The sequence below is a fragment of the Dasypus novemcinctus genome, chromosome 9 (genome assembly GCF_030445035.2).
Source record: "Dasypus novemcinctus isolate mDasNov1 chromosome 9, mDasNov1.1.hap2, whole genome shotgun sequence".
Lineage (NCBI taxonomy): Eukaryota > Metazoa > Chordata > Mammalia > Cingulata > Dasypodidae > Dasypus > Dasypus novemcinctus.
In genome coordinates, this window is record NC_080681.1 from 36,548,989 (window position 1) to 36,564,443 (window position 15,455).

At 40.9% G+C, this 15,455-nt stretch overlaps 1 protein-coding gene across 3 annotated transcripts in view; it reads right to left on the reverse strand.

Moving 5' to 3' along the window:
* The window catches only part of LRRC8D (leucine rich repeat containing 8 VRAC subunit D), a 126,427-nt gene that overhangs the window by 59,134 nt on the left and 51,838 nt on the right, over positions 1 to 15,455 (reverse strand). The gene's annotated exons all lie outside the window — the stretch shown is intronic.

Below are 15,455 nucleotides of genomic sequence, written 5' to 3' on the forward strand. Positions count from 1 at the left end.
TTATACACCAATGTATATATTCACTCATGACTACCATCCAAAATGTTCCCTGCCATCCAAAATGTTCCATTGCTGTCATCATTAACTATAACACCTACTTGTTGTGTACTTACTATGGATATATTCCATATTTCTTAAGATGCGTTTTCTGTGGCACCTCAGAATTATCTATTTAGTCCCCTGCTGGGAACATCTACCTGAATTTCCAATAAGTACCCTCAAACTCAATATGACTAAACCAGAAGGAATTACAAATCATCTTCCTGCTAAACCTTTTCTTCCTCTTAAAACCCCTATTAGTTAGTGGCACCAGCACCTACCCAAGAGGCTGAAAGGTGGTAGTCTGGGGTCTGAATACAATTTGTCACTGTTGTTGCTTTTTTTTTTTTTTAAGAATGGAATTCACATTTATAAATTGGGAGATTATTAAATCTTCTGTCTATTTTCAAAATTGGAAGACCTAGCAGCCCAGGACCCAGACAGCGCACGGTAACAACGGTGAGTGCTAAGCCTCCTCCCTTCAGGAGGCCCAAGCATCTGCCCGGGTGACACAGTCCCCACCCACTCGTTGTCTGCTACTTTTAAGTGCTTGTGAAAATTTGAGTTTGGAGCCAATATTTATCTAGTCAACCCAAACTTCTGAGCATCATCATTTCTCTTACTCCATACCCAATCAATTTAGAAAGTTCTACTTATCTTTAAACATTTCTGAAAACTCTTTTCAATTCACTCCCTCTGGTATTCACTAAATTGTTAATCCCACTGACACTAAATTTTACTGATTTTAAGCTCTTTCACAGTTCCAACGCTCCTTTACTTATACCTAAGCTCCCCGCTACCCACTTGGCAAAACATAACTTTTATTAAATCCAAATCCATCTATTCTGTACCTGTAAGGGGGCTGCTGAACTTGGGTGAAGAAAAACCACATTGCCATGCTGGCTGGCAAGTCATATTTTAAATTCATGACCACTAATCTCAAGTGGGTCCTTAGTTTAGCCTGGCAATTCTGCTAAAGTTCCCTAGTCCATTATTCTCCCTCTGTGCTAGATGACTATTTCACACATTGTCCTCTCTTTAGTAATCTCCCTGCCCTCAGCTGATAAACCTTGTGCTTCATAATTCACTGAAAGAAAAGAAGCAAAGGAAAATTTTCCATACACTCCCACTTCCACAACTTTCCTGCATTTATATTCACATACTCTCTTTCCTGTTTCTGTGTATGAACTATTTGCTTCTATCTAAAGTAATCTCTAATTTGTAAACAAGAGCTCAGTTTCTCTAGCTTACTTAACATCACTCCCCAGGCAACTGTCCCTCTTCTCTCCTATATCACCACGCTTCCCCACTCCACTGGACTGCAGCCATGGACATTTGGTGGACTGTACTTTTTCCCATCTTCAGAAAAAAATCCTTTACCTCACATCCTCTTCCAGTTTCTGTTTTATTCTTATGCTCCCCTTTATGGCAAAATTTCTCAAAAGACATGTCTGTAACTCATTCCTATTCTCTTTAGAACCCAATCCCAAGAAGTGAGAGTTGGGATGGACCCACATCCTGGGGAGGACTAATGCCGTCAAATAGAGAGAACTGTATCTCTAGTGAGAAAGGATGGCTCCCAGGGCATTAGGGCAGTTGAGAAAGTCAGGCCCTGAATACTGCTGCAAGTATCTCTGGACATGGCTTCTTGGGAATTGGAGATTGGCTGGCGTTGTGGGCCCCAAGGGGAGGGGAAAATGGATGTGGAATGGATGGAAACAAGGTAAATATGGGGGCAAGAGAGGAGTTTTGTGAGAGTACACGAAGATGAATATAAAACATGTAATATTACTCCAAAAACATATAGGGGATGACAGACTAATAATGTAAACCATAAGGCAAAACATAGGATAACTAAAATTTAGAAAACTGTACAACCTAAAGTATGGACCACATAGTAAGCACAGATGTCACCTTGTTTGAAAGCTATTGTCTCGGAATCTGTACATCAGTTTCAGGAAATATGATATGAACAAGTTAAGAGATTATCGCTGTGGAAGGGAAAAGGTTTTATGGTGAATCTGGGGAAGTACTGTATATTGTATATATGAATTTCGGTGATCTAAGACTCTTGTGAAGCTGACATTATGCTGGGATTGACTTTACAGGAAGTTTTGGATCACAGAGTGGTTCAACAATGGCAGCGGAGGAATACTGATATAGGATGTTATTGACAGGATATATATGGTTGACAGGGAGTTATACAGGGCATATGCCCAGGGTATAGAGTAATGTCTAGATATACTCATAGTGGAAACAATTAAAAACAATAGCTGGGGGGGGGTACTGGGCCCCTGGCCGGGGGGTCACTGTCGTGGACCCTGGGGGAGCAGCAGCAGTCCCCCAGGTGCAACGGCAAGAACCAGGAAGGAAAGAGGGCCCAACAGTGGGCTCCTGATACTTATGGCTATGCTTTTGAACCTATACACCTCCAATAAGAATAAGGCCTAGAATAGCACTGTGCCTGGGAGTTTCCTCCTGACAGCCTTCATGTTACTCAAATGTGGCCACTCTCACAGCCAAACTCAGCATGTAAATGCAGTGCAGTCCCCCCAGCGTGGGACATGACACCCGGGGATGAGCCTCCCTGGCACCGAGGGATCACTACCACATATCAGCTGAAGATGCAACTAGAAAAGGACCTTGAATTAAAGGTTCAACACGGATCAGCAGAATATCCCTGTCTACATATAATAACATGACTTCAAAATGCTGTTTGACCTAATGTAAGGGGGAAATGGGAAGGAGAAATGAGAATATAAGGCTATGAGTCTCTAAAAAAGAGTCTGGAGGTGGTCAGAAGGAATGCCCTTATGCACAACTGAGCAGAGTCTGAGAGACAGATAAAGTAGATACAACCCCAGGTATTGGTTCTTTTGAGGAATAAAGAGACCCACGGGTTCTACGATCATGGCAGATGGGGTTCACTGCCATGGCAGATGGCCCTTCTTTGGAGCTGGTGTTTCTGCGTGATGGAATTGGACTCAGAGGGGATCTCTTTTCACAAGACTTGCATGCTACTTTAATGGAATTGTAGTTGGTGCTGGGGTTTTAGATATATTTAGGGGATTTGAATCTCTGGACTGATAATATGACACCCAGGCCCAGAGCCTCAACAGACTTCAGCTCCTACACTTTGATTTATTGGACTTACCCCACTCAGCTAACATCGAGTTGAAGAAGGTCAACCACCACACCATGGAGCCTAGAGTGTCTACAACTGAAAGCAGGAGGAGTGCATCCAGTATCCATGTGGAATCTAAGCCCCCACTTGACATAGATGTGCAATGGACACACCAATCCAATGTCCACAGAGAAAATGTGGAATGGGTGTGGGAAGGGTAGCCATGGTAGCTGCTGGGTTTGGGGAATGGGAGGAAGAGATGAGATGTGGAGGCGTTTTCGGGACGAGGAGATGTCCTGGGTGGTGCTTCATAGACAATTACGGGACATTGTAGATCCCCCCCAGGGCCCACTGGATGGAACATGGGAGAGTGTGGGCTATGAGGTGGACCATTGACTAGGGGTGCAGTGATGCTCAGAGATGTACTTACCAGGTGCAATGCATGTGTCACGACGATGGGAGAGAATGTTGCTGTGGGGGGAGTTGGGGGTGGGGGCGGTGGGGTTGAATGGGACCTCATATTTTTTGAATGTAATTTTTAAAAATAAATAATTAAAAAAAAAAGAACCCAATTGAATCAGGTTTTCTTCCCTTCCACTCCACCAAAATTCCTTGTCAAGATCTTCAATGACCTTGGTAATAATAAATCCAAGAGTCAACTCTCAGTTCTCATCATACCTACTTTACCTGCAGATTCGATAAGATTCATCACTTCCTTCTTGAAATATTCTTAAATTAGATTTCAGAGTATCAACCTCTCTTTATTCTCCTTAATGGGCATCCCTTAGATGTCTTGGCTAATTCTTCCTTTTCTCCCTGATCTTTGAATATTCAAGTACCCCAGGACCTAATTCTTGGTGACTAGGACTTCCTTGGTGAGCTCACCCAGTGTAAATTCAAGTACCACTGGTATGCTGAACACTTCTAAATTCACAGTCCACATGCCCACATATCTATAATATTTTATAATTAAGTTAGAATAATTTTGTAAAACTAACGTAAAATCAATAATTTATTCAACAAATATTTAGATGTTACTAATCAAGGTGCCCAGGGCTATACAGAGCTGTATTAGTCCTCAGAGAGTGTATGGTCTAGAAGTAGTGATAAGATACCTGTAAATAATACCAGGTGAGGTAAGTGAGAATGTGACTCCATCTTTTTAACCCTGGTGTCCTTACCACCTAGCAGAGGACTTGACACATTTTAGGAGCTCACTAACAGTTGGCTGAATAAATAGCTGGCTGGAAATTGTCATAAGGGAAAGAAAGAACAATAAGGGAAGGACATCAGTTTGGAGTAAGGCAATTAGGGATGGAAATAGAGATGGAAATGAGAAGAGGCCCAAGACAAGCAGGGCGAGAGGAAGAAATTAACCTCAGAAAAGTTGCAGGCAATAGGTAAGAACTAGCTTTTCATTCTGTGGAAGATGGAGTACCATGGAAGATCTTTAAACAGTCCTGCCATGGTGCATATAAAACGTTAATCTGACATTCTACACACAGGACAGGAGTACAACACCCACACAAGGAGAAAGAAGGTGCTAATCCCAGGAGGTGATGAAGGATGGAGAGGATTCTACCTCACAGGGACACGGAGGGTCACATAAAGCACACAGAAAAATGCTTCACGCACAGTAAACACCAAGCAGTGTTAATTATCATTATGCCCACCCTGTTTTAGTTTCCTAGGTTGCTCAAGTAAATACCATGAAATGGTTCGGTTTAAACAATGGGAATTTATTCACTCAGGGTCTTGAGGCTGTGAAAATGTCCAAATCAAGGCACCATCCAGGCGATGCTTTCTCCCTAAACACTGTGGTGCTCTGGGCCTGGCTGCCAGAGATGTGCGGTTCCTCGCTCACCTGGCAGGGCACACGCACGCCAGCATCTCGTCGCTTTCTGCTCTTCCCAGTTCTCTTTCACGCTCTTGCTTTCTGTAGCTTTTCTTCTCTGTGTCTTAATTTTATTCAACTTATGAAAGACTCTAGTAATAGGATTAAGACCCATCCTGATGAGGTGTGTGATACTTTACTGAAGTAACCTCATCAAAAGGTCCTACTAACAATGGGTTTGCACCCATACAAATGGATTAAATTTAAGAACGTGTTTTTCTGGGGTACATACAGCTTAAAACCACCATACACCCCCCCTTCCATCTTTGTCTTTCAAAGCTCAGTCCGCATCACTTCTCTGGATCATTCACATCAGAATGAATTGGTTCCCTCCTCCTTTTTTCTGTAATTTGATTTTAACATTTTTCAGTCTCATTTACATCCTGGGTAATATGCCTGTTTCCCCAATTAAAAGGTGAAGGCAGTAGTGCCTCATTTATATGTTTATTCCCCATGAGGCTAGGCTAGTGTGATGGGCATAGTAGGTCTCAAATAAATAAGTACTGAATTCATCCACGTATACCCAAATTATTAAGTCATTAATTTTAAAACGGAGTTGTAAGGAAGATATGATTATACAACACACATCATTAGAGTAAATACACCTATTAGAATGCTATATTTGATATTCAAGTTTCACTCACCTACAATTTAGGAGAAAAGAAATAGTTCCTTTTACACAATATTGTAAGTAAAGTAACATCACAGATTTAATAGAAAATATTTTTGTTATATAATTTAAAAGCATACAATAGCAGAGCATACAGAAAGACCACCTCATTCAGCTTCCAATCCATTTTAAATCCTCTAAAAAGCTGTCTGCTTGAGGTCATCAGAGGTCTGTTTATAGCAGGCTGCTGGCTAGCTTTAGTTCTTTATTCTTTACATGGTTCCTTATTCTGAGTCTAAACCAGTCTTCTCATAACTTCCAGCTCTGTAATTTATATTAGTAAGGTTTTTACCACAAGAAAATATATAACTGAACCACAGTTTTCAAAATGCCCAGTGCATCCCCTTCTCCACAGTTTAAACAAAAGAAGGTGAGAGGGGGAATCCTGAATTTATAGCAGCAGAGAAGGTTTTACTGCTTATACTCTTTCAGTTGAAGTGATGCAAATGGCTTTCAATGGGCTGTAAGTAAGTGTACTTGAAGAGCAGTAGATAAAGGCCCAGCAGGCAAATGCAGTGGTGGGATACTCTGCAGGGAGGTACATGTAAAAATAAAGCCCCAGCCAAACAGCTGTGTTTACTGGACAAAGCAATCTCTCAAGGGCCACATCACATCAGAGACTTCAATATCTCCCTGTCTTCTCTCCCTTAGAGGACGGTTTCAGGATGTAGGTGGTCTCAAGCTAGAGGATATTAGCAGGTGACCACTTTCTCATTCTTTCTGCTCTATGTAAAATGAGCCCATGAAATACCCTCAGCAGGTTCAATGCATTTCAGATACATTCAAATGGAATCCAGAATTAGAGGGCAGAAAATGAACAAAACACAATGGTTTAAAGGATAGGATCACCACTTGCAAAATAAAACAGCCTCTGCCATCTGGGCAAGGTTTTCTTCTTATTTGCTTATCAAGGACTGTGTTGGAACACAGACTACAGATCAAAAAGGCAGCCTTGGAGAGCAGTGCTGAGCACGTAATATCTGCCAAACATTGTTGTGCCAGCCTTGGGGGAACAGATCTAAGGACTAAAAAGTATTGTCACATCATTGTTGTCACAGAAAACCTACAAGTAGGTTCTCAAGAGGCTGCATTCATTAGCTTCTGGGCTGTCTTTAAAAGCGACAATGGTTTGGCCATGGCAAGTAAGGAGTACTGGATTATCAGTAGATGATATTGAAGAGAAGAAAGTTAACAAATAACCACTCAGTTTAAAAAACCCATAGTGATGTGATTCCAAATTCTTTTTTCAGGTTTAGATTTCTATTACTGTTAAAATTTATACAAACAATTACAACTCCCACCTCCCAATATGTTTCTGCCTGCCCTGCTCATTGCTTCTATAAAAGGGAAGGCACTAAGCTTACTCATGGTGGGAGATTCTGACACGTCTCAAGATAAAATAGAAACACACTTCCTTTCAGATATTACCAGGAATTCTTCTGCTTTAGGAACAAGTACTTACACTAAAAAAAAGTTCTACTTCTAATTAAACATGCCTAATTCCCCTGTGAAGAGTTTCTGCAAAATAATCTGGCTATCTATCAATATTAACAGTGACCATCAATAAGACTGGTAATTGTCATGAACCTACATGGAAAGAATCTAAGCACAGCTGGTCTCCAAATTAGGAATACACTACATTAGCCAGGCTAATGCACAAATTTCCCTGAAATTCAGAATCTACTTTCCTTTAAAATGAATAAAATAAAATAAATAAATATGTAAGGATTACTTTCCTATTCTGTGCCACAAAAAAAATTTATGAAATAATGACGACGACAGTAAGGGCAGCCAAGACTTGCACAGCTTTTACTACGTGCAAGGCACTGTATAAACACATACTTAAGCCTCATAACAATCCTATTTTTATATATTGGGTAGGTACTATTACCATCCCAGTTTCCCAGGTAAGGACACTGATGCAGTCTATGCAACCTGACCAAGGTTCCAAAGCTGGTAAGTGGCAGAGCTGGATCCCAATACCAGTAACTCTTAATAGCTATACTAGAAGAAAAGGAGAACTGTATTAAAGCTCCTCTAAAGTATACCTTTCTGAATGCTTCTTTCTCTACTCTCATTGTTCCAAGTGGCCTTAAGTAGATACTTGTCAATATCTACTTTAAACCCTGTAGCCAACTCCAACCTAAAACCTGTGCTGTCTGTTATGGTATCCATTAGCTAAATATAGCTATTTAAATTTGAATTAATTTTTAAAATTAAATAAAATGAAGAATTCAGTTAGTCACTGTGAAAGTTTGAATTTGGTGAACCACAAAAAGAGAGAAGCTTTGACTGCTTTAGACTCTGTTAAGGATACTGATTACATCACTTGATTAGGCTGATTCTGATTGAACTTTGGCAGTACCGTGTGCTTCAAGTTGGGTCTCTGCCCTCTTGCTGAGTCTTACATAAACGGAGACACAGAGAAAGGAAGCTGCTCTACTGATACTGCATGTGAAAGAGAGGACTGCAGGGAGACAGAGAAGGCCTAAGAGGCTGAGAGAGGTCCTGGAGTCTGGAATCAGAAAAGCACAGATGCAAGGAAAGAGGCCCTTGACAGGCTGGGCCCAAGGAGCAGCTTAAGGCTGAAGAGATGAACCATGTGCCTGATAGCCCACAGCTGAACTTGGGAAGAAAGCTGAGCAGTCGAGACAGAGAGGCAGCCCAGCAAGAGACAACTCTGTGCCCGGTAGCCCACAGCTTAGCTCCAGGAGATGGAAGATTCTGGAGGGGGAAGCACGGGCTTTGGCAGAGATCAGCTGCCATCTCCGCCACGTGGCAGGACACCAGCTCGCCAGTGGCTGACTGTGGTGAGAAAGCATCTCTGATGGTGCCTTGATTTGGACATTTCAGGGACTCAGAGCCATTTAAGATTTTCCCCTAATAAAATTCCCATTATAGAACCCAACCCATTTCTGGTACTTTGTACTGGCAGCCCTTTGGCACACTAAGACTGTCACATTGCCCACAATTCAAGTGTTCAATAGCCACATGTGACCAGTGCCTACCACACTGGAGAAAGAAACAAAATCATTTCCATCTTCTCAGAAAGGTCTACACAATAAACTTCTGTAAAGTAGATATTTTAGTCTATGCAGGCCATATGATCTTTGCCATGATTACTCAACTCTTCCACTGTAGTACAAACGCAGTCACAGATAATACATAAGCAAATGAGCATTGCTGTATTCTAAAGAATCTTTATATTTACAAAAACAGGCACTTGTCCCACAGACTGTCCTGTTTTAGATGACTCTGGATTTTTCACTTAGATTTTTCCCTTTAATTTCTAATCTTCCACTCTTCTGTAATCTCTCTTCCCCAAGCAGAAGCGAAAAGAACTGCAGGAGGAGGGAAGTAGATTTGGCTCAACTGATAGAGCGTCCACCTACCACATGGCAGGTCCAGGGTTCAAGCCCAGGGCCTCCTGACCCATGTGATGAGCTGGCCCACACGCAGTGGTGATGCATGCAAGGAGTGCTGTGCCACGCAGGGGTGTCCCCCGCGTTGGGAGCCCCACGCACAAGGAGTACGCCCCATAAGGAGAGCTGCCCTGCACAAAAAAAGCACAGCCTGCCCAGGAGTGGCACCGCATACACAGAGAGCTGATGCAACAGAAAGAGACACAGATTCCTAGTGCCACTGACAAGAATACAAGCGGACACAGAAGAACACACAGCGAATGGACACAGAGAGCAGAAAATTGGGGGGGGGGAGGGGGAAGGAGAGAGAAATAAATAAAAAATAAATAAATCTTTGGGGAAAAAAAACAGAACTGAAGTAGGATATAGAATCTCCCCGTGGAGGAAAACTTGTATTATGTAATTCTCTTTTTGTTTTTTCATCTCTTTTCTCTCACAAGGTATGATGGCTGAGTTCATATGTCAACCTGGCCAGATTTTGGTGACCAGTTGTTTGGTCAAACTAGCACTAGCCTGATTGTTACTGTGAGGATATTTCAAAGATTTAAATCCTCAGTAAGGTGACTGCATTCAACAATGACAGAAGTCTCATCCAATCAGTTGACAACCCTAAAAGGAGAAGTGATGTCTTCAGCAGTCAGAAGGGAGAATTTCCAACTCTACTTCAACTGGCCAGCTTCTCATGGGAAATTCATCACAAACCTCCACTGGAGTTCACAGCATATGGTCTGCCCTATGGAATTTGGACTTGATCATTCCCAGCCACTTGAGCCAATTCCTATTAAAAAAAAAAAACCTCATAATATCTACATAGTATTTACATATGTATATCTCCTGTCAGTTCTGTTTCTGGACTACAGTATATAAACGATTGCTAGCCTTTTCAGCCACAGGTGGGAGAAGGGACGGAGAGTTAAGTAATAGGCTTACCTCTAATAGCTACACAGAGAAAGTCTTAGCCTCAGAAGCCCGCAGATGGAGAATATGAAGGTATATCTAAAGACTCAAAACGGTCCAGCAGGAAAGAGCTCTGGGGAGAAGGAAGCCTGGGGTAAGAAGCAATGTTTCCCTGCCCTGGAATGCAAGAGAGAAAGGAGCTTTCCTTAAAGTACTAAGAAACTAACATGCTCTCTGTCCCCATCCTGCTCCCAGCACATGGAGTCCACCCTCTCTGGTGTTCCAGGAGCCCAGAGGTAGCACACAAAATATTCAAGGGTCTGTCTTTCTTTGCTTTATTTTCTTTCTGTTTGCAAATTCATTCATTCATTTTCAGCTGTGACCTTGTGTAAGTTACTCAACATCTTAACGCCTCAGTTTCCTCATGAAATGAAACAACAGACAAAGGGTTCTTGTGAAAATCAAATGAATTACTATTTGCAAAGCCCTTACAGTGTTTGTTAAATAAATAAGCACATTATTTAACATTTAATAAGTGCCTCCTATGTTCCAGGCACATTATTAGATGCTAAAGACACAGAAATAAACAGAACATCTAAGGAGAAGGAAGTGAAAATATTATGGTACATGCTATTAAAAAAAGAAGAAAGTGTAAAAGGATTAATTGCTTGGGAAGGGCTAATCAAAGAAAACTTTATAGAAGAACTGCTATATTCAAGTCCACAGTAGATTTAATGCTGGACCCCAGTCCAGCACAGTGGCCTTTTTTAACCACACAGCAGCTATGGGCACTGATTGTTTCCTCTGCCCAGAAGGCTTTTTCTCCTGATATCTCACATGGCTTGTACCTGCACTTACTTCAGGTCTCTGCTCCAGTGTCACCTAATCAGAAAGACCTTCCCTAACCACCTAACACTGCTATTCTCCCATCACTGTCTCCCTAGCTTGCTTTATTTCTCCTATTAGCATTTATTAATGGATATCTAGTAGATATCCATAGAATCACACTTATCAGTTTCCATCTTCTAACAACAGCTTCACATTTATTATATTCACTTCTGTACCTCTAGTTCCTAAAACAGTGCTTGGGAAATAGCAAATGACAAGTAACTATTTATGAAATGAACTAATAAATAAAAGATCATTTAGCAGATCCTTATTGTGTGATGGTACTTTGCAAAGGCCCAGGAAGTCAAATATTTTGGACTCTTCTTTGCTGCCCTACGTAAAATGAGCCCATGAATACCCTCAGCAGGTTCAATGCATTTCAGATACTTTCAAACACAGCCTACAATTAGAATGCAGAAAACAAACAGAACACTGTGGCCTAAATGATGGAATCGCTACTTGCAAAATAAAACAGCACCTGACACCTGGGCAATCATGTTTTAATCATGTGCATATTTTAAAACTAGTAACCTAGTAAACTCCTTCTATATTAAACAAAATTACAGCAACATCTGAATGTCAAAAAGGCATTTGTATTTTGAATAATATTCAAAAAATTCTAGAAGGCTACTTAATAAAAAATAACACTGGCTTATAGCTTCATTTGGGGATGCTTTTTAGCCTCAGAACGTTCTTTATGGGTAAGGAGGATAGATATTACCTCCACTTAATAATGAGAAATAGGCACAAAGAGGTCATCTTGTCCACAACATCCATATCAGCAATAGAGCCAGAAATACAGATATCTTTCCCCTCATGCAAGCTTCAATGAATCATTAGGTCCTAAAGACTCAAAGTCCATTTATGAGATGTTCCTATTATAGAAACTCCTGAAATGACAGTCATGACAAATCTTAGAACTAAGAATTAAATGGATATAGAAATAAGCAGGGGAGCGGACTTGGCCCAGTGGTTAGGGTGTCCATCTACCACATGGGAGGTCCACGGTTCAAACCCCGGGCCTCCTTGACCTGTGTGGAGCTGGCCCATGCACAGTGCTCCTGCTCGCAAGGAGTGCCCTGCCACGCAGAGGCGTCCCCCGCGTAGGGGAGCCCCACGTGCAAGGAGTGCGCCCTGTAAGGAGAGCCGCCCACCGCGAAAGAAAGTGCAGCCTGCCCAGGAATGGCACTGCACACACGGAGAGCTGACACAACGAGATAATGCAACAAAAAGAAACACAGATTCCTGTGCCACCGACAACAACAGAAGCGGACACAGAACATGCAGCAAATGGACACAGAGAACAGACAACTCGGGGGGGTGGGGGTGGAGAGAAATAAATAAAAATAAAAATTTAAAAATCTGAAAAAAAAAGAAACATTCTCACCAACCAATTCAGTCAACCCCAAGACCAATCTCTTAGCAGCTTAGGACTACTTCTTAAGGCATTATCCTTTTATCTATGAATAACAGCTAGATCTTTTAAATGCTACCTTTTGAATACAAATTAAGCATTGACAATTCAGGTTATCTGCATACTTCACCACTGCTAGATGATTCTGACATATTATGTAAATATGGCACCAAACATCATTGAGGACTTTCTTTTTTTAGGTGACAAAGGTTATCAAGGTATAACAATTTCCAGTTGACCAAGATGTCAGCTTAAGATGCTCTACCATGCCATTCCCCCACGTAATCTATGGGAAACTATTAATAGCAAAAACTAGCAGAAATATCTTTCTCAAACTACATAAAATAATTAAAAGATTGAAGTAATCACGCAAGTTCTAAATTTTTAAAATGCACCTTCAAAAACAGTAGGTGGGAAGTGGATGTGGCTCAAGCAGTTGGGCATCCGCCTACTACAGGAAAGGTCCTGGGTTCGGTTTCTGGTGCCTCCTAAAGAAGATGAGCAAGACAGCGACCTGATGCAACAGGCTAGCACAGCAAGTTGGCACACCTAGATAACATAACAAGCAGGCAGTGGATGTCATTAAGTGATTGGGCACCTCCCTCCCACTCGGGAGGTCCCAGGTTTGGGGATTCAGTTCCCTGTGCTCCTAAAAGATGAAAAGCAGAAACAAAAAACAATGGGGGAGGGAGTAGAAATTAATAAATAAAATAAATCTTTTAAAAAAACCAAACAGTAGGATAGGAGCAGGTGTAGCTCAGTGGTTGAGTGCCTACTTCCCATGTACAAGGTCCTGGGTTCAATCCCCAGTACCTCTAAAAAAACAAAAACAAAAAAATCAGGAGAAGCTTGTGGTGCCTTTTCACGTCCCATACCATACACTCCCAAGAATGGTGTGGAGGCAGCCTATGTTCCAACTGTGAGTTCCTGGCCATGTTTTGGAGGGAGAAGAATAAACCCTATACACAGACGGAAGTGGTTGTATATTGGTGTGTATCAGGTATATCGGATGCCAATCTTAAAAATTAAACTAGGATGCATCCCCCCTGGCTCCAAAAACCAGAGACTGACCTCCCAGAGTTTACCCTATAGGAAGAAGCAGCAGTCTGTAGACAGCTAAAGCAGTTGTAAGAAATAATTAGGTAAAAGTGGCCTGGGGCAAAGGATTAACAGCTTTAGGAGAGCAGACTGTAGGAGCAGGAGGGTCTACTTCACAGGGAATAAACAGGACCTTACAAGTCCAGGACAAAACACAGGCTCAGAAAAAAACCAAAAAGGACCCTGCAATTCACATTAGCCTTGGGCTAATCTTCCTGATAGGAGGGCTAAACACTGAAGGAGAACACCAGCCAAAGAAGAGCCAATTTGCAAAGGCTCTCAAAGGTGTTTTCTGCATTGGTTTGTTTGTTTTTGTTAACAACTGCCACTCAGAAAATCTCTGTCATGGCACTAGCTGGATACAAACTTAAGGAACAGATAGCGCAGGGACTGAATTCCAGAGTTAACACTTTAAAATATTAAAATGCAATAGAAGATTACAAGACAACCCCCTTCCCCCCAAAAAACAACAAAAAACAAAAAACAAACAAAAAATCCAGGAAGTGATAGTCCATTCAAAGGAAAAAGATAAATTTTGAAATCCTCACTAAAGATGAGACTTTTGAAGTAGCAAAGATGTTTTTAAAAATGATCTTCAATATGCTCAATGAGAAAAAAGGAAAACAAAGTAATAAAAGACATCAGGAAAACAATTAATAAACAATATAAGACTCTCAATAAGATAGAAATTTTTAAAATAAAAACAATGGAGTTGAACACCAAAATAATGGAAATGAAAAGTTCCCTAGAGGGTTTCAATGAACTTGGAGGAAGAAATAACCTGGATAACCAAGATATTGAAGTGATTTGGGCTCAAGAACAGAAAGGAAAAAGAATCTAAAAAGTGTGCCGAATTTAAGAGAACTATGGGAGACTACCATGCACCCCAATATATGTATGATGGGAATCTCGGAAGGAGAAAAACGAAAGGGGCATAAGAAATACTCAAAGAAATAATAACAGAAAACTTAGCAAATTAAATGAAATACATGATCTTCATATTCAAGAGCCTAACGAATTTCAAACAGGATAAAAGTGAAGAGAATCACAACCAGACAAATAGTAAACCGTTCAATGCCAAGAACAAGGATAAGGTTCTGAAAACTGCAAAAGAAAAGCAAAAAGTTATGCACAAGGGAGCTCCAATAAGATTAAGTACTTATTTCTCATCAGAAATCGTGGAGGCAAGAAGGCAGTGGGTCTGAATACTTAAGATGCTGAAAGAATAATTGCCACCCAAAATTTTATATGTGGTGAAACTTTCTTTCAAAAATGAGAGATTAAGACATTTCCAGGTAAACAAAAGCCAAGAGAGTTCATCATTACTAGACCCGCCCCACAAGCAATATTAAAGGGAGCTCTTCAGACTGAAAGGAAAGGACACTAGACAGTGGTTCAAAGTGGCATAAAAAATGAAGACCTCCAGGAAAGTTAACAATGGCAAAGGGAAATTTTAAGTCTTAGACAGAAAAATAGTGGAGTTTATGGGAATGAAAAACACAATAAGTGAGATTAAAATTACAATAGAGGGAAGTGAGCAAATAGAGAGAACATACAACACAGAGACAGAGAGAACAGATAGCAAGTGCAAACAACAGGAGGGGGAGAATAAATAAAATAAATCTTTTTTAAAAGTACAATAATGCATACAATAGCAGATTTAAAATCATGGAAGAAACAATCAGCAATGCAGAGAAAAGAACTGAAAATGAAGAGAGAAATAGAGAGAAATGAATGGAAAAAATTAAACAGGGGCTCAGGGAGCTGAATGATAACACGAAGTACACCAGCCTATGTGTTATGGGAGTTCCAGAAGGAGAAGAACACTGGAAATGGGCAGGAAGAGTACTGGAGGAAACAATGGCCAAAAACTTTCCAGCTCTCATGAAAGACATGAATATATATGCCCAGGAAACACAATTAGAATAAATCCAAATAGACCTACCCTGAGGCACATAATATGAAGAATGCCAAATGGCAAAGATAAAGAGCCAATTCTGAAAGCAGCA